This window comes from Pinus tabuliformis, chromosome X, assembly GCF_031772625.1.
Source record: "Pinus tabuliformis cultivar Carrire ecotype Pingquan chromosome X, CPIR1, whole genome shotgun sequence".
Classification (NCBI taxonomy): Eukaryota; Viridiplantae; Streptophyta; class Pinopsida; order Pinales; family Pinaceae; genus Pinus; species Pinus tabuliformis.
Window position 1 is genome coordinate 291,253,744 of NC_142308.1, and position 12,870 is coordinate 291,266,613.

The following is a 12,870-nucleotide window of genomic DNA, read 5'->3' on the forward strand; positions in this document are numbered from 1 at the left end:
TGATTGATTATTGAAAATCCAAATATGCTCTGCTTTGCTACTACAAAGATCCCATATTTCCAGAAAATCAGAGGTGTGTGAAGTATTTCAAATATTGAGGACCTTATTACAATTTTTTGGGTGATTCAACAGTTCAAACTGGATCATGCCATGTTTCAATTTTGAGTTGTAGAATAGAGAAAGAAGTCTGTCCAAACAGCTTAATCTTGGCAGACAAATAGTTCAGGTAGAGAAACAAAGGTTCCCAAAAGTCTAATCTGGGACCTTGAAAGAGATAAGGGTAGAAGTAGATAGAAAAAGCAAAAGAAAAAGCCAAGGAAAAGAAAAGGCAAGTAAGGGTCTGCAAGTCCAAATGCACCCTCCAAGAAGAAATAAAATGCTAGGCAAGTAGCCGGGTAGGTAGCAGGGGTTGCAGAAAAGTATCCCTATCATTGCAAGGTTGGTGATGGTGGGCAGCAAGGCAAAAGATTACAGCTGGAAGCATGACTAATTTCCCTCACTCCCCTCCAATTTCATTTCTAACATTCCCTCACTAGCCTGAGATTCATGGAAAAGACTAAGTTTTCATGGTGGTTCTTGATCTTTAAAAGCCACATTTCTTATCTAAAGTTCTTTTCATTTTGATCTACTCTTGAAACCAAGCTTGTTTCATATAAACTCAATGATTTCCACATCCACTTACCTCCTCCTCCACAACTAACACTAACCCTATTGTACAAATCCCTTATATCGCCTTTCTCCCTAATATTACTAACACCAAGGTGTATAAATCCCAGCATTATCTACATATTCTCCTTTTGGCATTATAGCCAAGTAAGTGGTCCAAGGAGACTTCAGTCCACCTGGGACTGTGGTCAACCTTGTCTTGGATGTGCTCTGACCCCTGGTTATGAGCAGAAATCCTGTCCCTCAAGCCCTTACCGTCTCTCTGCTGAAAGCGCACAGAAAACCCCCTTTTCCTATGAAAACCCCTGAAAAGGCCCAAAAAACCCAAAACTGCGAAAAAACCCACTTGCCTATAGTCCTCCGCCCAAAAATTAAACTGAATATTTTATTGCGCTGGCGGGACCCCTCCCCAACATGCTCGACCAGTCGGAAGGCCCGCCAGCCGTCAGATCTCCAGCGCCCAGATCTAAGGGTGGGCGGTCAATTTCAGATCTCAATGTGCCGACATTTAGCGTCCGGGGAAAGCGGTTTTACCTATCCCGTACAATGGACGCGTGGCGGGCGGTAAGGTTGTTCGGAGCCCTCCTCCCACTTACCGCCTTTGCCCAAAGGTGGTGCGGGGAACCCACTTACCGCCACCCCGTATACCGCTACCCCACACGTCATGCCTACACGTCATGTCCACGCCGCTCTGACGTCACCCCGCCGGTGCCCGCCCCATCGTCCCTTGGTCCTCCACGCGGGCCCGCCTTTGCGCCCGCCCGCCACCGTGTCCTGCCGACCTGGCTAACACCTCAGCATCCACGTCACCCCTCACCTGGGCCCCGCCATGACGTCATGCTGACGTCATCGGCGGAAAAGCGCCAAATTCATACTTTTGCCAAATTTACCGATTTAAACGGCTAAACGCATATTTTTCGCTTATTTTGCATGCGAAGCTGAACTAGCCGTTGTCAAGCCTGCTGCCGTGAAATCTTGCATTCAGCCATCAAATTCGACAAGTAAACCGTTCAAAGTTCGAGGCTTGACTGCATTAAGCCTTTGCAACCCAGCCCGCAAGCTTCCAGGTCGATTTGCCAGGTATTTTGCCGTTTTCTCCCATTCTGCCCGTGAATTCCAATTTTCTGCAAAATCACCATTAAAGTCTGCTAAAAACTCTAAATTTAGCTCTACCTAAGCACCCAAATCAGACATAAGCAACCTGTGCCATCCATTAGCCCCAATTTAGCTCTGTACAAACCAGCTCGCGGGTTAAAACTGCAGAAATCACCCTGAAGTACCCGGCATTGTTCCTTTTTGCCAAGTACTGGTTACCTACACTCTTCCTGTACAAATACTAATACCTCAGTAAGCATTCCCTTAGACAATCCACATTCCTGAAAATCATCAGTACTTTGCTAGCTTCAGAACAACTTCACACCAGAAGAAGACATCACACCAATTGCACCTACCTGCTGCTCAAAGTCTTCAAGAGATTCATCAAAGCTCTGCATCCTACTGCACACTTTCAGACTGTATCATGGCAGCATCTGCATCCTCCTCCCTCAGTGTCACTCCACTGAGTCAAACCAATAAGGAACTGGAAGCTATGCCATTAGTTGACAAAGACTGTCTCATAAATGATTTTGAGGGAAACAGAAACTTTTTGAAGACCTTCACCACAGTAAGGGAAGACTATAAGGCAGGACTTGGTACAGATGGGATATGGGAGTCAAACCTGCCCTATTACTGCCTCCCAGCTGTGAATGTTTTCCCTGAAATCATTCACTTATGTGCTCAAAATTATGATCAGAAGCACAGAGCTGTCAACACTCAACTAGGGAGGATTTTGTTCTATATAAACGCTGACACCATCAACAAAATGCTGCACTTTGAACAGACAGAGTTATTAGTCCCTTTCTCCATGAGATCTTTAATGGAAGCAGGTGAGAAGATGACCAGTGAAGAGCTGCAGAAGGTCACCAGGAACTACATGTGGCCTGAGAACCAGCCTACAGGGCCACCTCCTTATCCACATGAGCACTTCAATGACTCAGGCAGGCTGCTCCTGGACATGATAGCCTATGTGCTAGGCTACCAGAACAGCAAGCATGTGGATCTAGCCATGCTCGTAATGCTATCTGCCTACAGCCCACGACAACCCCCTGCCCGAAAGTACAACTTTGCCAAGTTCATAGCCAATAGGATCCATGATCAATTGTGCAAATTGGACAGACAAGGAGTCTTTAGATATTCAGCATACATCTACCACCTGTTCATGTATCATCACTCTGAAGCTTTCCCATGCTACATCAGAAGGCTGGACAACAAAGGGGAGAAAAGATCAGTCATATTCTGGACCTCAGTCTATCATGAAATCACAAATTCACCCTACAGCTATTGTGAATTTGTGGATCAGTTTGTATACCCAGTCTCCAGCATACTTATGAAATCCCCTCCACCTAGAATATCAAATGAGATCAAGAAAGCTTTACAGCTTTCTAAGAAGTACAAAATAGGTGATTGGTACCTATATGAACACCACACTGTGTTCAGAGTGTATGGGTGTGAGCTCTGTCCATACAGACTACCCAAGTATGTTCCCATGAGATTATTTGCCTTGGAATATTACAGGCAATTAATCCAGTCAGACCTCACTCACTTCCACAGCTCAAAGAAAAAAGCACACCTTAACTACAAAAATGAGCTGGGCCCTTTTATCATGAATAAGAAGGAAGGATGGGAGGCTGCAGATTTGATCCTAAAAGACAAATATAAGTTGTCTTACAGTTTCCGGTGGGTCCCATATGACCCTCAAGGTTTCATCACTGCCAGGAGAACAAAGTACAGACTCCTAGCCATCAAACACTGCCACTATCCACATCTAGAACAGTATGCAAACTTACAAGAGTGGCAGTTGGATACCCTTGTTGAGAGCTTGTCTGAAGAGGAAAAAATAGCTAAAAATATGAAAGAACTTGAAAAAACTATTGACCTGGACTATGTGATCCAGGTACCTTTCAGGCTGCCTCAAACATCAGGAGGAGGAACCTCAGTTACCAGGACAGCGCCGCCAACAACAGCACCAGGCTTGGATAAGGGAAAGGGAAAAATGGACGCTGAAGATGAAGCAAAAAAGCAGCAGTCAGAGCAGGGAAAGCAACAACCAGAGCAGGAAACAGGGCAGCAAGAAGAACAAACCGGTCTGCCGCAAACTGGGCTGCCAGAAACCACCTTATTGCAGACACCACCCCCTCAAGTGGAGCCCCTAACCACTTCAATTTTACAGACCCCGGCACATGAAGAAAGGGGGACCAAAAGACAAAGAGAAGAGTCCACTCCCCTCAGTGGATCCTCCCAACAACCAGAAGCTAAAAGGCAGAGGGCAGACTCCCCAGAAGTAGAAGACATTACTGAAGATGTCTTCAATGATACAGCCAAGGATAGGGAGGGCAGCCAACACACAGGGACTAGCTCCTTTCAGCAGGAGCAGAATTTACAACTTGGCTTGGAGGTATCATCTTCTTCTCAACAAAGCCAGAAGCTCAAAGGTGCTAAGGCCACCTTCAAAGAAATCAAGGCAGCAAATGAACTATTGAGGGCTGAGGTTTACAAGCAATCTATAGATGCCACTCCAGCCCAACAAGAAAGATTGATGTCGGTCTACGACTTCAAAGAGGAGAAGATGATATTCAGCCATTTCAAACCTAAGGGGCCCAACCCAATGTCCACTGCTGATTTCATCAAAACAAGGGTGGAGGTCTTGGCCAAAGACATACATCCTATGGACCAAATTGAGCTCCATAAGCAGACTGGAGAAATGGTCTATGCCACCTTGGTAGATAAGGCCACATTAGCTCATGAGCTGAAAGAATCCTTGAAGCACACAAATACTCAACTGGATTTTGAGAGATTGTCTTCCAGGGCCAAGGATAACAGGATAAAATCTCTTGAAGAGATTATTGTTGATCTAGGGCATAACCCTAGTGACCCAACCGGGGTAAAAGCCCTCCTGAAGAAAAAAGAGGATGATCTCAATGCCATGAAGAGGAGATTGAAGCTGTCACCTACAGAACATCCTCAGACAGCTGAACTGCAAAAAGAAAAACAAGTTGATCAACAACTTGATCTACTATTGCAGCAGGATCAAAGGATCCAAGAGCTAGAGAAGGAGCTGGAGAAGTCATTACAGGACAAACAGGGAGAATCCACACTACCAACTCCCCCAACAGATTCTACAGCAGCAACAGGCTCTGGGGCAGCAGTGGCCCCTACAACAGCAAATACAGTTGACCAGCCCAGCATAGAAGAACTAACTAAGGCTGTTAAGCAAATGGAGCTACAAGCAGATGAGATAAGGAAGGCAAAAGAAAAACTGGCAGAGATAGATGCCAAGTATGACCAGTCTAAAATGACAGTGGCAGAACAGGGCAGACAGATCAAGACCCAAAAGGACAGAATCAAAGCCCTGGAGAAAGAGCTTGATCTCAAAAACACCATGGCTGAGATCAAGAGGATCTTATGGAATAAAATCACCCAAAGCATGATTAAACAGTGGAAATCACTCAAAACAATCCATGAACATATGGATTTAATTGTGCAAGCTCAGATAGATATCCAGAGGGCTAAGACAGCACTAGGAAATAGACCTGAACAAGCTAGCCAACTGATAGACTTTCTGAACAGGCAAGACAAAGATGAGCTGGCAGCAGTTGGAATCACCAACAGAACGGAGGCCATCCTTATGACCAAAAAGGTGCTAACACTCAGAGGATATGTGCAGACAGCAGAAAGGAGGAGCTATGAGATACAGACTGAAGTTGAAGACTTCAAGCTCAGAATGGGGATGCTACAGGCAAGAGGAATGCCTAGCCTATTGAGCGGTACAGGGAAATTGATCAACAGAGATCAATTTACAAATAGGATGGCCGCGTACATAGAAAATCAAATCACTGCATCCAGCAGTGCTTCTGAAGAAACTGTTCCTCCTACAGGACAGAGTTTGTACACTCAGCTTGAAGGGTCATTTTTTATTGAAAATGAAGTTAATCATCTATTTGAAACTCCTCCCAGTTTTTTCAAATACACAGAGCTTGATGAGACATTGATTAAAATGCGAAGGCATCAAATGCCCAAGGAGGACTGGTGGCAAGCCATGCTCCAGATTCTGCCACAGTAGTTTCAAAACTCCAGGTCAAAAGCCAGCTCAGGTCACCGCAAGACAAGTATAAAGTGGTCAGTGACTGGAAAATATCTAAAAAGTGATTCATCACTAACAATGACAGCTAGCCACATTTTGAAACACACGCCTTCAGCCGACTACAACTGCTACAAATTCAACAGCATCTGACAGATTTTGACAGCTAAAGGACTAAGAGCTATTACTGCATTTACTTCTTCATTTACTTCTTTGGCTACTGCTCACTAGCAGTTGGCAGCATATTTATGAGGCATTTACTCTTCTTTCAGATATTTTTCCAAATGTAAATCCGTATATATACCCCCCTTAGTAACGCATAAGGGGTTGCTGGAATTTTCTCTTGGATAACTTCCATCTGCTGTAATATTTTCAGAGAATTAATACAAAGGAGGAATGGAACTTCCAGAAGTTTGGTGTATTTGATGTCTGGTGGTGAAGGATGCATGTTACAGGATTCCATGGGTGTTGCATAAAACTATAAGTATTTTCAAATCTTCTGTTATGTGTTTTTTGAGTCTTTTGTTCTCTTTGGTTGTTTAAATGTCTTACACTTGATAGTAAGGTGAAAGAATAGTTTCAGGATTTAATCAAGCATTACCCTGAACTCAAACCTGAACTGTCGTCTATGTTTTCTTCAGAAACAGTAATAGAAATTGCAATTCTTAACTGCTGCACTTCAATCTGTCTCTTTGCTGTAACAGACTATTCCCAGGGATTCAAATTATTGCCCCTGTGACCTCTGTTTTCTCCTCCAAAGTCTGTCTCTGGGAAATATGTAAACAATAAGTGGAAATTCTTAAATGCTTTCACTTTGTACTGCCTGTTTCCTGTCACTTAGCCAAAATATGTTTTAACAAAGCACTCAAAAGGCCCTGTAAGTTCCATCTTTCATCTCACAGATTCAAACACATTAAGCCACAGACTCCATTGCCCAATGATATTCAACATATCTGAAAGCTACATCACTGAAGTCTAAGGGAATTTCATCAACCGAAATACAAACATAACCTGTACTCAATACCTAGCCTAAAACACCATCACTGTAGATATAAATCATAAAGAGAGAGCCCTCTCTGATCACTGTTTGGCTAGAAACAGTGATTAAAAGATTGGTTAGTGGTTACCCCGGCCGTATTCCCTTGGGAGTCATAGGGAACAACCTGGGTGTTAACATAATTGGCGACTCCACTGGGGACTAAGACTATTCAATCACTATCTATCTTCCAAAGCTTTCATCAAGCCTGAAACTAGCCAAGACATCTTAGGACTGTTTCTCTAATACAGGGGCAGTCTTAGGGAAGAGCTAACTAGGGAAACTTATCCTAGCCTTGAAACATATATAGTCATTCCAGAGTTCTTATTTTGCCCTTGTAAATACAAAACTTCTGTATAAAGTTCTGAAAGAACACTTAGAAGCTGGCTCCTAAAAGAAACCCAAGGCATACTAGGGCACACCCTGACCCTGATCAACCCATCATTGTTGATAACCCAAATATCATCCCAAAGAACATAAGGAAACAGCACAAGCAGGATAAACCTGCTGATTCAGATATAAGGTCAGACCAACCCATCCTCATTCCCACTCCTTGCAAAGTCCTTTTTCGTTCCACACCCAATTCCCCTAGTTCATCTTCAACCCCTCAAAGTCCTACCTTTCCATCTTCACCATCTGCACATACTCGCTCAACCAGTTCTCCACTTGTTACCCATCCTATTAACCCCAGTACACCCGTAATCCCAGTTGTCCCATTTGTTCCTATCAACCCTATTAACCCTATAAACATGGCTAACAGATATGCACCATTGCAGATTCCAGCCAATGCTCCAGCCCTACCCCAAGATTATCAAACCAGACTCTCATTTTTTGATTCCCATGGCCCTTTGACGGCCATCCAGCATGCTAAAAAGATGCAAGACCACTTTGAGACCTATGAAATTGATGATGATAGTGTCAGGATGAGAATCTTTGTTCAAAGCTTAACTGGGGATGTCAGAACTTGGTTTAGGTCCTTAAATGCAAATTCAATTGCAACCCCTGAAGTTTTATACCAGGAATTTACTAACAGATGGGAGAAAAAGAGAGATCCCCACCACATACTTGGTGAATATAACACTATTAAAAGAGGTCCCCAAGAAACGGTGTTGGAGTATTGTGCCAGGTTTAACAACATATACAATGCTATCCCTCAGAACTTAAGACCCCCTCCTGATTTGGCCCTTTATAATTTCCCTGATGGTTTTGATTCTGATATGGCCTATCAGTTGAGAGAAAGAGACCCTCCAACCCTTGCAGAAGCTCAAAGGGTTGCAGTCACTGTAGAGGCCAACCTAATTGCCAAAAGAAACAGGGCAAAGCTGGAAAAGAAAACTGGCTTCAAAGAAGAAACCTCAGGTTTCGACCAAAAGCTAGATGCAATTCTAAATAGCATGAAGAGGTTGGGGGAGAGAGTGGAATCAGTGGAAAGAAAATCATCATGGGAGGCACCACAAAACAATCCTCCTAGAAACCCAAATTTCAGGAGAGCCCAAAACCCCAATATAGGAAAGACTAATGCTGACCAAGATATCAGACCCCCTTTTCAAGAAAATTATGCAGAAACTTCTACTGCAAATCAGCTAAATGAGGACCCCGAAATCAATCTAATAGGTCTGGATGGCAAAAATCATGTATTCTTAACCCAAGAAGACCATGAGGAGGATGAGAGCAATACATTTCAAACTAAGTCAGGGGAATCCTTTGATTTTAAACAAGGATATGACACTGCTGTCTATGAAGTCCACAAACAATACAAACTAAGGAGTAGGACTGTAAATGTAAATCAACCCGAAAAGATAAAAGAAAAACAGCAAACCAAAGAAAGCTCAGTCACTGAACCTGATCATGTGCCAAACTTGCCTACAAAGGAAGTAGTGGTTGAAGAGGTTACTGAACCACTGTCACCATCAAAACAACCCATGGCAACCTTATCCTCTGAGCCTAACCCAAATATTGCCCCTCAAGATATCAATATTAGGGGCAGGTTCCAAAATCAAGATGAAATCCCACCAGAAGATGTAATAAACAAAGAAAAACTGCTACCCGTGATCCCAAATTGCAAATTGACAAACCCTTTGACCTAGGAGTAGAGATTGGCAAGTTAAAGGTAGCAATTCCCCTCTCAGAGCTAGCAAAGCATGACATGTACAAACAACAGATTAAAAAATCCCTTCAGCTCACCAATAGCAAAGATGATGTAAATGTATTAGATGACACTCCAGAGTTACTATTTGGTCCAGAGGTAGATGGAAAAACAGTAGTCACAGGGGTTTTACCGTTTTATGTCAGCTTACATGTACATGACAAAATTCTGCACAATGCAATGTTTGACTCAGGAGCCTCTCATAATCTGATGCCAAAAGCAGTCATGGAAAGATTAAACTTAGATATCACAAGACCATACAAAGACTTGTTTTCTTTTGATTCTAGTCAAGTCAAGTGCCTGGGTCTAATTAAGGATTTGTGTGTGTCCCTGGTCCAATTCCCCAACAAGACCATTTTGATGGATGTTGTTGTTGCTGATATCCCACCCAAGTATGGGATGCTATTATCAAGATCATGGGGAGCAAAGCTTCAAGGCTCCCTGCAGTTAGACATGTCATATGCAACCATCTCTGTCTTTGGACAACCAAAAAGACTTTATAGGGAAACACTCATGAAGTATATGGTTAGCAGTGAAGAGAAACCCCAAAATTTCCCAATATATGCAGTTCATTCAGACGTAGACTCTTACATCCTCTTTAATGACAGCATAGGCCTCTCGGACAGTCACATTAGCACGGAGACATTTAAACCAGAACAAAACATTATTCTAACAAGTAGCACCTGTCAAACATCAATCAGTACAACAAAACACTTTAGCTCTCCCCTAGGGGTCAAAGATGGTCAGGCAAATGATGAAGCTATCCTAGAAAACAAATGGGAGAAGAAACCCCAACTCATGCTCACACTACCACCCCATGAACAGAACCTCAAACCTCCTGACCAGCAAGGCATCTTGTGGGTCTTAGAATTTGATGGCTCGGTTAACAAGTTAGGAGCAGGAGCGGGAGTATGGATACATAACAAAGAGAAAGGCTGTGCAACAGGCAAGGCCTACAGATTGAATTTCAGATGCACCAACAACATGGCAGAATATGAAGCTCTATTACTAGGCCTCAAGATTGCAAAATCATTACAAGCACCTAGCCTCTCTATCAGGGGAGACTCTGATCTGGTCATTCAACAAGTAAAAGGCAATTTTGTCACTAATGACAAGAGGCTGAGATCCTACAGGGCTGCTGTAATCGAAATATTAGAGACCTTTCATGAGTTTGCTATCACAAAAATTCCAAGGGGCCATAACCTCCATGCACATAGCTTGGCAACATTTGCCAGCACTTTCAAATTCCCACTGGAACCTAATAATTGTTTCACAGCTGAGGTCAGGTACAGACCCTCTATTCCAAACAATGTCAGAGAATGGCAAGTATTTGAGGATGACATGCAAATAAACAATTTTTTAACCCTGCAACAGGAGTTCATAGGATTAAATATTGATCTTGAGACAGCAAGTCAATCACAAATGCTTGAGACAGCAAGTCAATCACAAATATTTAATGAAGCATGTCAATCACAAATACAGTTTCAACAATCTGCTCACCCAATGTCACCTAGGACAGCAAAACAACTACTCAGCCCAACCATTTTCAACAATGAAAACATTCAACAAATTAAACAAATGGACTGTGAAGAGATGAGTAACATTGAAACTGAAATCATACAACTCAAAGACAACTTCCTCCCAGTGGGCCTTACCCCATTAGAGGATATTTTTGACTCAAATGACATCCCTAGGAAGCCAAAGATGCAGCCATTAGATGCAAGAATTGAAGAATGCAATATTGGCACTATGGAAAAGCCTAAGATAATAAAGCTATCTGCCTCTTTGCCCCCTGATCAAAAGCCCAAGTACATTGATCTCTTTAAAGAGTTTCAAGATGTCTTTGCCTGGGGATATGAAGATCTCAAGTCCTATGACACATCTGTCATCCAGCATACCATCCCTCTCAAGCCTAATCAAAAACCATTCAAACAGAAATTGAGAAGGATCAATCCTGTGCTCCTTCCTTCCATTGAAAAAGAGTTGCATAAAATGTTCAAGGCTGGTATTATAGCACCAATCAGATTCTCTGAATGGATTTCAAATTTAGTCCCTACCAGAAAGAAAACTGGTGAAATCAGACTTTGTGTAGACTTAAGGAATCTGAATCAAGTTTCACTCAAAGATAACTACCCTTTACCAAAAATGGATCACATCCTCCAAAGAGTAGTAGGAGCCTCAAGGATATCACTGCTTGATGGATTCTCAGGCTTCAATCAAATTTTAGTGCACCCTGATGATCAAGACAAAACTGCATTTACTACCCCATGGGGAACTTTCAAGTATGTGAAAATGCCCTTTGGATTGAAGAATGCAGGGGCAACATTTCAAAGAGCAATGGACATTGCTTTTGCAAAAGAAATTCATGATTTCTTGGTCATTTACTTAGATGATCTTACACCCTTCTCAAAATCTGACCAAGAACATTTGAAACATTTAAGACAGATTTTCATAACATGCAGAAAATATGGCATCTCCTTAAACCCCAAGAAGTCTTTATTTGGTTTGGAAGAAGGGAAACTTTTAGGACACATCATTTCAAAAGATGGCATAAGAATTGATCCAGATAGGATACAAGCGATCCTACAAATGCCTCACCCTAGGAATGTCAAAGAGTTGCAAGGATTCTTAGGAAAACTCAATTTTTTAAGAAGGTTCATCCCAAATTTAGCAGAATTGATCAGACTACTAAACAATATGCTAAAGAAAGATTCAAAGGTTAAGTGGACTGTGGAAGCAAAGCAAGCCTTTGAAAGCATAAAACTGGCTTTAACCCAAACCCCGGTATTAACTAATCCTCAGTTTGACAGAGACTTTATTATTTTTTCTTTTGCCTCCCAGCATACTATTGCTGCTGTTTTATTGCAGAAAGATGATCAAGGGAATGAAAAGCCCATTGCCTTCTTCAGCAGAGCTCTTAGAGATGCTCCTTTGAAGTACCAAATAATGGAAAAACAAGCCTATGCATTGATCAAAGCTATCAAAGATTTTAGGATCTATATCCTTTACTCTCATGTTGTGGCTTATGTACCAAGTCCTATTGTCAAAGACATTCTCACCCAAGAAAACTTAGAGGGTAGAAGAGGAAAATGGATTGCAAACATACTTGAATTTGACATTGAAATAAAACCTACAAAGCTGATTAAAGGGCAAGGTTTGGCCAAGTTAATGACAGAAGCAAATTTCCAAGCCTTAGATATCAACCAACTGGACAGTGAAACAGAGATGGCGACTCCAAAGATCAATGTAGCCTTTGAACAATCTCCTTGGTACTCTGATGTCTGTTATGTGTTACAAAACCTGTGTGCTCCCCCAGGACTGTCCAGAACTAAGTCTAGGTTTCTGAAAATGAAAACATCTAAGTTTTGTGTGATGGATGAGAATCTACTCTGGAAAAACCATGAAGGCATTTTGCTGCACTGTCTTATTGAGAGTGAAACTGACAACATCATGCAAGAATTCCATGCTGGAGACTGTGGTGGACATCTATACTGGAAGTCCACTGTAGACAAAATATTAAGGGCTGGTTATTACTGGCCCACTATGTTCTCTGATGTGAAGAAATTCACAACATCATGCCACAAGTGCCAACTGTTTGAAGGCAGAAGACAGTTGCTGCCACTTCCTTTGAGGCCCATTTCAACAGAAAGACCTTTTCAACAATGGGGTTTGGATTTCATTGGGGAGATTCATCCCTCATCTTCAGGACAACACAGATGGATTTTGACTGCAACAGACTACTTCACCAAGTGGATTGAAGCTGCCCCATGCAGACAAGCAAATGATTCAGTGATCATTCAATTTTTGGAGAATAATATACTGGCTAGATTTGGCTGCCCAGATAAA